Source organism: Camelus ferus, chromosome 15, assembly GCF_009834535.1.
Source record: "Camelus ferus isolate YT-003-E chromosome 15, BCGSAC_Cfer_1.0, whole genome shotgun sequence".
In the NCBI taxonomy this organism is placed as follows: Eukaryota; Metazoa; Chordata; class Mammalia; order Artiodactyla; family Camelidae; genus Camelus; species Camelus ferus.
Genome location: NC_045710.1, coordinates 10,199,156 through 10,211,769, shown reverse-complemented (window position 1 = coordinate 10,211,769; position 12,614 = coordinate 10,199,156). Strand labels below are relative to the sequence as shown.

At 48.0% G+C, this 12,614-nt stretch overlaps 2 long non-coding RNA genes across 2 annotated transcripts; one reads left to right on the top strand and one right to left on the bottom strand.

The window, feature by feature from the left end:
- Nucleotides 1-943: 943 nt before the first annotated feature.
- LOC116668899 lies at nucleotides 944-10,819 on the bottom strand. Its single transcript, XR_004326132.1, has 3 exons — nucleotides 10,681-10,819; nucleotides 3,960-4,333; nucleotides 944-2,559 (listed from the first exon to the last, which is right to left on the bottom strand). It is a non-coding gene; the product is annotated as an uncharacterized LOC116668899 (long non-coding RNA).
- On the top strand, nucleotides 10,794-12,579 carry LOC116668898. Its single transcript, XR_004326131.1, has 3 exons — nucleotides 10,794-10,907; nucleotides 11,388-11,474; nucleotides 12,228-12,579. It is a non-coding gene; the product is annotated as an uncharacterized LOC116668898 (long non-coding RNA).
- The last annotated feature ends 35 nt before the right edge of the window (nucleotides 12,580-12,614 follow it).

The window sequence follows — 12,614 nt, the reverse complement described above, 5'->3', positions numbered from 1 at the left end:
TTACTTCTGCTCCTGATTCACATGAAGATAACATTTTTCACAAATTCAACATCCAACTTGAATTCTAGTATTTGCACATCCTTCTGTCATTAACATTTTTGGTCTGAAGTCTATGGTCTGAATAATCCTCATAATTATTATTTTTACTGGCTACCGTATACTACCACTTATTAAGTCATTCTCTTATTATAGCCCAATTCAATCATTTCCAGCTTTTTGCTCTTGTAGAAAAACTTCCATAAATATTTTTATGAATACGGTTTTTACTTCCTTTGAAGCATATATCATTATATAACATATGGCGTATATACAACCAACAATTCCCCAGTTAATACTCTGCCAATTTATAATGTAAAAGTCTATGCTTTACCTTACTCCCACACACAGAATATTTTTATTTATTTATTGCTCATGTAGAGGTTTCTTCCATCTTCGGTAGAACTATTTAAACAGTGTGGTTACAATGGACATTTCAGGAGTCCAATTACCCATAAGTGAATGAAGGGATTTCATAATCTGCCCACTAGCACTGAAAGAAGTTCAGTATGCGTTTTGTTAAGTCTACCACCTTGGATTCTTCGGTTCTCAAAATGAAATATTATCACAGTTTATCCTGGTATAAGGATGCAATTGTCAATTTCTTCTTGCTCTTGGTGGGGGGTAGGGGAGCGAGAGGAGCACAAGTGAGGATGGAGAGGGATGGGACACCAGCAGGGAGGGTAGAGCTCAGTGGTAGAGTGCACGGCTTAGCATGGATGAGGTCCTGGATTCAATCCCCAGTACTCCTCTAAAAAAATAAATAAACTTAATTACCTCCTCCCACTAAATAAAATAAACTTAAAAAAAATAAAGAGGGATGGGATACCTTGTAATAACCTATAATGAAAAAGAATATATATACATGTGTATATATATATATATGACTGAATCACTGTGCTGTACACCAGAAATTAACACAACATTGTGTATCAATTATACTTCAATTTAAAAGAAAAAAAGAGTGTTGGGAAAGACAGCCAGCTGGGAAGGGAGGTAGCTGCTGAAATCATCCCCTTCACCACCGGGTGAGGTTTCCCCAACCAGGAGTATAATTTGCTGCTACAGAGAGATTCCACAGCAACCTTTGTTTTACTCCTTTAGGGAGAATAAAACTTAGTGGAGACTAAGAATGACCCCTTGGATAGGCAGAGTTTCATAAAACATGTCTCCCTGTGCTGAAAGAAGTTTAGGTCTATTACTTCCTTTGTGATATTTATCCAAAAATTCTCAAATTCATTTTTTTAAATTGAAGTATATAGTCTGTTTACAATGGTGTGTCCATTTCTGCTGGGCAGCGTAATGTTTCAGCCATACATGTACATATATATTCCTTTTCATAGTCTTTTTCATTATAATTTACTATGAGATATTAAACATAGGTCCCTGTGTATTACAGTATAAACTTTTTGTTTATCTGTTTTATATATAGGCAGTTAGTATCTGCAAATCTCAAAACTCCTTTTAAATAACTTGAATACTTCTAGGTATCAGACTCCTAATGAATCGAGCCTTGTTTTTCAAAAAGTAATAAGTAAAACTCTTAAATTTCTCTGGCTAACGGTATCCCAGAGGGGTAAGATACGGAATTCCTATGACTTGAGGATTAGGCAAGGACCTAAAGGTCCGCCCCAACCTCCCAGCACCGGGATAATGGCAGTGCTGATGGGTGGGGCACATGGACATTGTGGCCATCAGACTGCAATGTGTCTGAGGGCTGAGAGCACTGATCTAAGAGCTTGGAGTCCGAGTTCAGGTTCCCAATTTGGCCCCAGCTGGTTGTGACTGTGGGTAAATGACCTCCCCGCTCTGAGCTGTAGTTTCTCCATGAGTAAAACGCAGTTGGTACATACTGCCCTGCTTTCTTCCCTAGGCTACTGGGAGGCTCAAGGTGACATGGGCAGCAAGTGACCTGTTAACCACAAAGAGATGCTTACATGTAAAGGATGGTAATCGTGGTATTTCCATATTTGTACAGAAACACAGAACGCTAACATCTTTTGTCAAATAGAATGAAAATGATTGAAAGAATAAACTAGTGTTTTTGACAAAGAAGAAATTTTAAAAGAAATGCCTTGAACGACAGTCTCCCCGACACGTCCCAGTTTGGCAGTACACCAACCCTGAGTTCCTACAGCCAGCCCTGAAAGCCATTAGCAGGGCTGTGTGTCTGTGTTTATAGTCCCAACTGCTCTTTACTGTAGACTCAATTTTTAGTAAATAATCCAATTGATATTTTTATACTACTACCAGATAAGACTAATGTGTGTCTCTTTTTCTCCCTTTCCCCTCATCCTCTCCCATCACCAATGCTAAATTACAGAGACTGAGGTGTCTCACTGTGGCCAGAAGAATGAGAAGAAGATGGGGGAAAATGGTCCAAAGTTGAATCCAGGGCCAGAGAAAGCCACTAAGGACCTGAAACGCCACCATGGACTGGGTCTGATGAATGTTAAATTCGATTCAACAAAATTTATGGAGGTCCCAATTGATCTGATGGGGGCTCTTCCAAGACCTCACAACCTAGTGGAAAACACAAGAAAAATTATGACAATGTTATATTTGCATTATACTTGCAAAGAGTCCTAAGCAGGGGTAGGATATAGCTCAGTGATAGAGTGCCTGCTTAGCATGCACGAGGTCCAGGGTTCAATCCCTAGCACCTCCACTTAAAAAACAAATAAACCTAATTACCTCCCCTTCCCACAAACAAGAAACTAAAAAAAAAAAAAAAAAAAAGAGTCCTAAGCAAACTGCAGGTGATTCTTATGCACAGAGGTGGTATGGAGGTTACTGGAAAACCACCAAGGGACGGTAACCTGTGAGCTGAAATTTAAACCACAAGGCAGCATATGCCAGTGAAATAAGGGACTGCTGAGGGTATTCCAGACAGAGTAAACAGTATGAGCCAAGACCTGGAGGCTTGGATGTGAGTGGAAGGCTTTCATGAAAGCCAATGAAATATGTATGGTATGTGTAGGGGTGAGCCTCGGGGGTACGTAACTTACGAACAGTCATGTTATGCTGCAATGACAAATATCTCCCAAGTCAAGAATTGGACAGGCCACATGTCCATCACGACTTACTATGGCCCTCCAGGTCATCTTCTCTCCAGGACCTTCACTGAAAGAATAGCCACTGTCTAGAACTGCCTGTCCACTACAGTAGGATTAGCTATTAAAATTTTCAATAGACACAAGTGGCTATTGGCTAGTGGCTACCATATTGGACAGCGTAGATATTGTAAACCAGTTCCATCGTTGCAGAAAGTTCTCCTGGACATCCTGGTCTAGAACAGGGGTTTGTAAGCTATGGCCCATCAGCCAAACCCAATCCGCTGCTTGTTTTTTATAAATAAAGTTTTATTGGAACCCAGTCATACTCATTCACTTATGTATTACCTATGATGGCTTTCCAATGACAATTGTAGAGTTGAGACGCGCATAGCGTGTAGCCCACAAAGCTGAAAAGGTTACAGAAAAAGTTTGTTGACACCTGGTTTAGATCATCCCCCTAAGGTGCCGTGGCAGAAGGAAAAAGCACTGCAGCCCATGTGTTCCCTCTGCTCACGATTCATTGGCCAAAACTAGACGTTTGCCCCCAGCCAACCTCAAGGGAGCCAGGAAGCGCAGTATTTACAACTTGCCCAGAAGGAAGGGACACTGAAACATCTGAAACCATGGGGGACAGGTCTGGACATAGGCAAAAAGTTAGACTGAGTCTCAAGGGCTCCGAGTTTTGACTGTTATGCTGCGAGGGATGGGGCGCTGTCCGAGGAAAGAGCTGGGTCCCAGAAGATTCTCGGTACCCGGGGGCTGCTGGAAAATTAATGGGAGCAATCAATATGGGCAGAAAAGGCCACAGAGCAGAAAGAGGGGAAAGAGCTCAGAAGGGACAGGATAACTCCAGCTCTAAAAACTCACCGGCGTGAACCGTTCCACAAGAACCATGGTGCTGCCCTAGCCAGGTCGTAGCCTGTCCCCAAGGCAGCAGAATAAGGACAGCAAGCATTTAGACAGGGACTGCCCGTGTGCCAGGTGCTGATGTAAGCAGTTAGCGTAGACTCACACATTTCAGCCTCTCAACAAGCCTGTGAGGTAGAGATCATTTTCTCCTCACTTTCCACATGAGGAAACTGCAGTCCAGAGGCTTCAGTGACCTGAGCAGTGTCACCCAGTGAGGGAGCAGGGTCTGGCTGCTTCAGAAAATGGTCCACCTGCAGCCGTCATGGTGCACTGATCACTGGTCCAGCCGGCCTTCAGATCCCCCGATCCAGCTCTGTTGACTCTGTAGAAAACTGCCCAAATGTATGGATTATGTGGACTGTTACCTTTTACTCTCCAAAACACATTAAGTGATTTTGTCTGGAAATGTTTTACAAGCGCCAATTATGCCTCCTACATTCCCTCCCCGGTACAGCCCAGGTCCCCAGCCAGGACTGTAAAAGAGCCTTTTCTTCTTTCTAAAGCCTCTTAACTCTCTGCCCCCGGAGAGGGCTGGTTCTCCCCAAGTCTGGGAAAAGCAAAGCTCCCGTTCTGGCCCACGGGGAGATTTTAGACGGACCGTCATGTCTCAGCTCTGCTCTCCCTCTTTTCACGAGACTCTTTAATTAGGTTCAGAAACATGTTTATGATCCTGAGAACCAGCCCGTGTTATATTAGGCAAGTTCAAAGCTACATTTCCCCCAACAACGCTCAGAACATTTCAGTAAACTCCGAGGCCTGGCTCACAGCCAGCCCTGAACAAAATCAGACCGTGGCCAAAGAGCGCCGCCAGCACCCCCGGCTCTGGGCAGCTCTGGACAGTGGGATTCGGGCTTGGACAGACCTAGGTTTTCATCCTGGCCCCTCTCTGCTGGCCAAGTGACCTTGGGCACATTACTTAACCTCTCTGAGCCTTGCATTCTAATCTGGGGACTATAGGTTTATTTAGAATTTAGAATGGGCGTCATCATGGCTAGGGAGTGTATGAGAACTAAATGATGTCTAGGGTTAGTTGCGTTCCCTCTTCCACGCTGTGCCTCTTCCTGACCCCTCTAGGGGCCGACAGGGCCATGCTCTCAGGAGAAGTAGGACGCCGTCGGCATGAGAGCCGGACCCTGCTCCAGGAGGTCACACCTTCATTCTCTCCCCAGAGAGATGCTCTCCTCTCCGCTATGAGGACCTTGCTTCAAACACAGGGATCTGTGCCCCGGGTGGCATGAGAACCTCCACGGGGCCAAAAATGTGTTTCTGCAGCCAGGGGAGCAACCCACATGTAGCAAAATCCTTGTCATAAAGTCACAATAGAACATTCCACAGATTTCACAGACATGGTCTCAGCTAACCTTCACTGCTCAGAAAAACAAGTCAGAATCTCCTTCCCATTTTATACCTGATGAGACTGTGGCCCAGTGAAGAGAGAACCTGCCTGTGATGTCACAGTGAGTCAGAGACAGAATGAAGACCAGGACCTGGGTCAGAGCCCACTTAACCCCAAGCCATCCCTGGTCGCGGGACAGCGCCTCCCCTCCCTTCTCTGAGGTAAGAAAGTTGAGCAGAACCATCCGGAAGCACTAGCAGGCACCTCCTGAGAGGGTCTGAGGTGATGTCCTGCTCAAGTTTTTATCAGCATCCTCCCTCCCTTGGTCCCAAAGGCTGGACTATCCCTTGGGAACCTGAGAGCTTAGAGGGTCACAGCCTCCTGGACTCCTTCTCTGCCTCCATCTGTTTCCCCCCAGAGCTCTTCCTCTGGTCTCCCATCGGCCACACCTCCCATAAGCATGCCCTCCCTCCCCCGGTTTCCCAGGCTGGGCTCTGTGAAGCCCCTCCACCTCCTGGCACAGCCCGCAGCCCCTGCCTTCCCTGCCTGCTCCTGTAGAGGATGAAGGGGGCCACGGGGTGCCATTTAAAGAGCACTGGACAGAGAGTCCAAAGGCCTGGTTCTAATCTCAGCTCCACCACTGCCGCCTTCCTGTGTGACCCTGGGGAACCGCCTCCCTTCTCTGGGCTTCACGCATCACATCTTTAAAAGTAGATTCAGCCGAGATAGCCCTGAAGGCCCATTAGGACGTCCAGCCCCAAATCACACCAATGGGCCTTCGTTCTGTCTCTTCGGCCCTAACACCCACTCCCTCTGGAGTTTACGAGAAGAAGCCTAGGGTGGGGTTCATGGTGCTTTCAGGCACTACAGCCAAAACTCTCCTGGGAGACACACGGTTTAAACCAACGGAGTCCACCTGAGTCTGACAGTCATTTCTCACAGGCAGCAATCCTGTGGCCCCAGTGTGGCTGACAGTGGACAGGCTGGGGTGGACTGACTATGGTGGGGACTATGGAAGTCGGGGCTAGCTAGCCTGCGGTACTGCCCTTCCCCCTGCCGCACGTGCCCGCAGGGCCACCAGCGAGTCACCCAGCACGCCTGGCGCTCAGCCACCTGCTCTGGAAGGTGTGTGGGCTGGGCTAGAGAATTTCCTGGAGCTTTTTTCCTCGAACCTGCTGTGTCTCTAAGGCAGATGCATAAAGTGCTGTGTGTGGTTCCCTTGAATCTATTCCCCTTTTGTTGTTGTTCATTTTTTTTTTCCTAACAGGTTTATTGAGATGTGACACACGTACCATACAATCCACCCACTTCAAGCGTAGGGTTCAGCTGTTTTTAGAATATTCACAGAGTTGTGCAATCCTCCCAGCAATCAGTTTTTGAACGTTTTCATCCCCCCAAAAAGAAACACCATCCATACCAGTTCACGGTCACTCCCCATTTCTCCCCAACCCCCACGTCCCACCTAGGCTCCCACAAATCTCCTTTCTGTGTCTGTGGATTTGTCTATTCTGGACATTTCCTATCAGTGGAATCCCACGATACACATTCTTTGGTGCCCAGTTTCTTTCACTTAGCATAGCGTGTTCAAGGTTCATCCCCGCTGCCGCGTGTCTCTCCTGCCTTCTCTTTCCTGGGCTCACCCGCCTGCTCGCAGTGGGGCTGCAGCCCGAGGAGGCCAGTGACTCATCTCTTTGTCGAGGCTTCCCAAACCCCAGGCCGCCCGCTGCTCTGGAATGTTCCCTCCACTGCCTGCTCAGACAGCCGGCACAAAGTCCCCCCTCCCCACCCCAGCCCCCTGCCTCCTGCCCCAGGAAATACATTTCTCAGTTCTTTCCACAATTTGAAAGGTTTAAAGACAAACTGACCTGCTGTTGACAGCACTAATTCCTTTCTTCCTCTCCAATGCTCCTGCCTCTTCTCTCTTTTTTTTCCCTAAGGGAATTTTTTTTTTTGATGTTGCGTGTGTGGGTTTTCTCCCTGCCTCCAGCTGTCACTTTGGTATGGGGATTGATGCTGAGGAGCACTTACTGGCTCCCGCTATATTCCAGGTGCCTCATATATGGTATCTCATTGACTCTCCGTGGGGCAGACATCATTATCCCCATTTTATAAATGCAGACACTGAGGCTCAGGGAGACACTGGGATTTCCCAGGGTCACCTCCAGTACATGGTGGGTCAGAATCGGATCCTTGTCTGTTTTGCTTGTTTTGCCTCCTGGGGGACCAACGTTGGTGACCAACGCTGGTGGTGGTTTGGACAATTTCTCCCAATGCCTTAAACAAGATCAGACACACTGCAGACTCCTGGGACAGTCACTGCAGTATACATTTGGACATGTTGTTCCAAGAAGGCCACCTAATGTCCTCCCTGCAAGAAAGAGGCCACAAGAATAGCTTTATTGATGTAAGTTCAGAGGGAGGTGTTTCATGATCTGTTTCTTAGCACTTTGTTATCATCATTAATGAAATAAACCATTGATACGCTTATTACATAGCTCTCTGCACTTTGTTCCTGACTCTGAAGCCTTTGATGGCTCCCTATTGCCTAAAGAAGCGCTTTCAAGCTTCCTTCATGTCGCACAAAAGGCCCTTCTTGATCAGGGGAACTACTTTCTCTGATACAGGGTTCCCGTGATGCCTTCCCCAATCCTCATTGTCCACTTCTCAAAATCTTTCGAAAAAATAAGATCAGGTGAAAATATTTATCAGCTGGATTAAGTACATACGATGCACTGGACTACAAGCTGGGGTCGGAGAAGAGCCGGGCCACGTGGCTCCTCAGGGCAGAAAAGAGAGCTAAGGCCGTGTCCCGGCGCGCCGGCCAGAGAGCGATGCCGAGTTGATCAGTGCGTGCTCAGACCTGCGTGCTAGATCTCAAAGCACGGATTTGCAGCCAAGTAGGCGACAAGGTGCAGAGGTGGTTAACCAGCCAGGCCCCGCTGGTAGCCTGCACGTCCCCGGTGGCGCAGCTGGTAGCGGAGCTGCGGCGGAGGCTGAGAACGCAGCTGTGGATCTGTGAGAGGCACCCCCGGCGAGCACGGCTCCGACTCCAGGGAGCCTGGATCTGATGGGGGCGGGGCGGGGATGTGGGACACCCGCGGAACCAGAGCTCCAGCAGGAGCGGTGACATCTCAACAGCTCTTCTCCAGAGCTGAGGCCCCTGAAGACGGAGGTCTCCCGCCAGGCAGCCAGCTCAGCCAGCCCCGAGGAGACTAGGGAAAGCATTAAGTCATCCGTTTTTACCATCTGCAGTCCTACCTGTTTTTCTCTCTCCCTATACAACCCTCAGTAGACAATTCCTGACTGTCATCCCTCAGGAACTTCTGGTTTCAGAGCCAGGATCTCTAGCCAGGCCAGGGAGGAAGGACAGGGGACCTCAAGGGACTCGGGGGGCTGCCGGAGCCCACACTTTGGTTAAGCTCTTCCTTTCTAGCAGGGCCTGGAAATCCCCATTCCTACTGCATCCCTGCAAAGCCCTCTGCGGTCCTTCCAGGCCAGACTTCCGGCTGCCCTGGGATGCCCCTGGCTCTGTCTCCCTGCGCCCCAACCCTTACCTCCTGGAACCGTGGCGAGAAACACGGGCCAGAGTCAGACCAGAGGGTTCAAGGCTCAACCCTGCCACTTACTCTCTGTGACTTAGTTAACCTCTCTGAGCTTCAATTTTCCTCTAGTTAAAAATAATTGACCTTTTAAGAGTAAAAACATAACCCTGACATTTGCAATGTGGTCTCCACAAATGGGGAGGGATCTGATATCTTGTCGCACTGCCCACCTAGAGCAGCAGTTATCTGGGTTAACGATCAGAAACAACACCCATTAAGGGCCTGCTCAGGGCAAGCAGGGCGTGTTTGTCTTCCCATCCTGTCCTCCACCCTTCACACCCGCCTGTCCTTGGTCATCACTCCTGGTCCCTCCCAGAACTCCAGCTGATTCAGTGCCCTTAAGGCCCTGGGGCTTTTCTAGGACAGGGATAGGTTTAGGAAGCCAGCACCATAGCTCCCCCTCCTTGAATTTCTTTCTGTATTTTTTTCATAGCAAATGAAGCCCTGTTATTAACAGACTGTGCAGGTTTCAGAGTTAGCATTTGGCAAAGGGGTTTGTGTCATTTGATCCTCCTGCTAACCCTGTGGTAAGTTCAGTTCATCAAGTGTTTGTTGAGTGAATGAATGAGGGAGTATAGACACCTTCAAAGTTCTTCTCACCCCAGGCCAGCTGGTCTGATGCTCTTCTGAGGATTTTGAAGGTGACCCCAAGCTGGGGCCTGTTGGTGGTCTCTGATGTTGACCGAGAAGAGCCAGCAGGCCTCTCCTGTGCCCTCCCTCTGTCCGTACCCTACCCACCACCCCCTCCTCCGGGCCCATTCACACAAGAGCCCCTAGTCGTTTCCTATAGGGCCCTGGATCAGCTGACCCCAAGAACGACACAGCCAACAGCCTCCTCCTCATTCCCACAGAGAGGTCTGCCGCCCAGATACCCTGCTACGCTCAGAAGATGCTCACAGCCACTTTTACGTTTTTAAATGCTGCCCTGGCCCCACACGTTACATCTAAAATGATGCTGTTCTGACTGGGTGAACAATTCTTTTCTTTCTCCCTAGAATGGAATTTGCAATGTGTGTTCTCAACCCATCCCCTTCGGACTTGAGAGTAATGAAGTCTGGGCCTGCCTGCTTCTTCCAGCAAAGCTGGCCTGATCCAAGGACAGTCATTAACTTATTTTTCTAAGTAATCCTCTGCTGAAAGCTGTGAGCCGCCTGAGGTGGACCAGAGGGATGAGAGCAGAGTTGGCAAGTACCAGAATCCTGGACCTGCAGCAACTGCCAGGACAGACAGCTTCCCCAGAGGAGGGAGGAGCACGGAGATGTGGGCTCTCTCCCAGACAGGACACAAATAGCCATTTCAAACTAAGCTGCGTTTGTATCAGATGCTTTTGTCACTGCCCTGGGGGGTATTTAATCCGCCCGATATTCACTCACATTCAGATCCTTGTTGTCAACAGGGGCTTCCCGACTTATCAAGTCAGATTAACGATGGAAGCAGCCTGTAACCTGTGTTCTAGAACACACAGTTTGTTACACACCGTACCTCAAATCCTGAACACTGGTCCAGCACCTAGAGTTATTTGACCAAGGGCTCGGAGGCCTTCCTCAGTTGACTCTTCCCCGCCGGGTCTTTCTTCAACCCCAGCTCCTTTCTTATCATCCCCGAATCCTATTAGGCTCCTGTGAGGCAAAAAACACTTGCGCCAGCTGTTCCTTTACCTGAAGCATCCTTCCCGCTTTTCTGACAACAGATCCACACTTTCACGTATCCCGGCAAGAGTTTGCTGTTCCCGAACACCTACCTCTGTTCCACCACGAAGCGTGTTGAAATTAATTGTGTTATGCGGGCTCTCTCCACAGGCTCCCTTCTGTGCAGCTGGCTCCCTCATCTCTGTTCCCCTGGAGCCTGCACGTGGTAGGTCTTGAGGTTGTGCTCATTTGGTCAAAGGAAGACAAAATGACCGATACGTGTCCCCTTGGTCTAGGCGCTGTGACAAGATGCTGTCACCTGCAGTGGCAAGAACAAAAGGTAAGCTTCAAGGTTCCCAGGCCTCAATGAGCACATGGAGATGTGAACTTATAAAAATTAAGTAAGAATCAGCCATAGTTAAAATAAAATACAATAAAAAAAAATACAGGGCAATTCGGGGCAGGGCTCCAGTCTTGGGTGGCTTATGACAGTTTCCAAGAAAGGACTTATGCACGCATGCAAAGGAGCCACACTTCACACAGAGTATGTGCTCCTGGCCAAATGAGCACACAGGTGGTCAGGGAAGGCTTCCTGGAGGAGGTGGGTCTTGAGTGGATCTTGAAGGATGGGCAGGACTCAGAGATAGAGAGGCACTTCAGGCACAGGGAACAGCATGAGCACAGCAGAGAGTCGGGAAAGTAAGTTCAGAAAACTGCCCCCTCCCAAAAAAAAATGTTAGCTTAATAGAGGGTTCTATGAGCTGAGAACTTACTGTGGGGCTTTTGTGTTTTCTTTTTTTAATTTTTTAAATGATATAAGCAGAGCTTCAGGGCCTGATCGAGGGTGACGTCACTCCCACCAACCTTTCTCCTGGTCAGCTGATGGTGCACCCCAGAAATGCAAGTGGTAAAGCAAATTGTTTCTTAATACTTTGGTTTCAGTTTAATTTGAGATATTTCTGCTTAAGATTCTTCAGTACCCTTTGCTCAAGTGTAAGGCAGTGGGGGCAGCGAGAGGGGAGTAGAAACAACATAACCCTGATAGATTCAAGTTCAAAGCCAGACTCTACTTTTTCCGGCCATGCGGCCTTGAGCATCTCCACCACTATCATCACCATCACCATCATCAGTACCATTTACCTAGTACTGATTTTGTGCCAGGCCCTCTTCTAAGCTTCTGCAATAACCCTGTGCTATTTATTATTCCCACTTTACAGATCGGAAAACTGAGGCACAGAGAATAGGTAACCTTCCCCAAGTCATCTGTAGATAATGGTGGTCGTGCTGGGATTTGAATCCAGGTAATTTCACTCCATAATCCTCACACCAACATATTATGAGTCTCAGTCACCTCATCTATAAAATGAGGAACACAATCAATATGTATTAGTTGATGTTATGACGTCACATGAAGTTGTATCACTCCCTGAGTGCTCCTGAGAGTGAAAACAAAAGCCCCTTTGATGTTTCCAGACGCATCACCTTCTCCTGCTTCTAAAGTGATTTAGATCCCATCAAAGTATGAGCAGACTTTCTGGAGGGAAAAATCATCCTTTGCACTCACTCGCCGTTCACTTTTTTCTTCTTAAGCATGTTTCTAGGAAGCCATTCCGCACATTTACCAATTCCCTGCTACCCACAAATTCTTTTCATCTTCCAGCCCTCAACTGTCTCGACATGCAGCCTTTGATGGGCAAACATGCAAACGTCTCAGAGAATTCCAGCCCAGAAGCCTCAGTGGGACTTTTCCAATTTCTCCTTTTTCGCAGAAAACTGCTCCCCCCGCCCCCAGGAAAGCTTCCTGGAGGAGGCAGGGACTGTTTTAGACTAATGAGGACTGGAGTTTGCCTGGTAGGGGAGATAGAAAGTTTATATTAAGACCACCAAGCCTCTCTATTCTAGATCTTACCTGCAAAGTCCCCCTCTGAAAAAAGTGGTGGAGTAGGGTTTGGCAGGCATTGGAATCTTTTGCAAGCAAAGACACGTTCCTTTCATGTATAGAATTTGATGCCTCCAATAATAACACACATGAAAATTGGTAGCATTT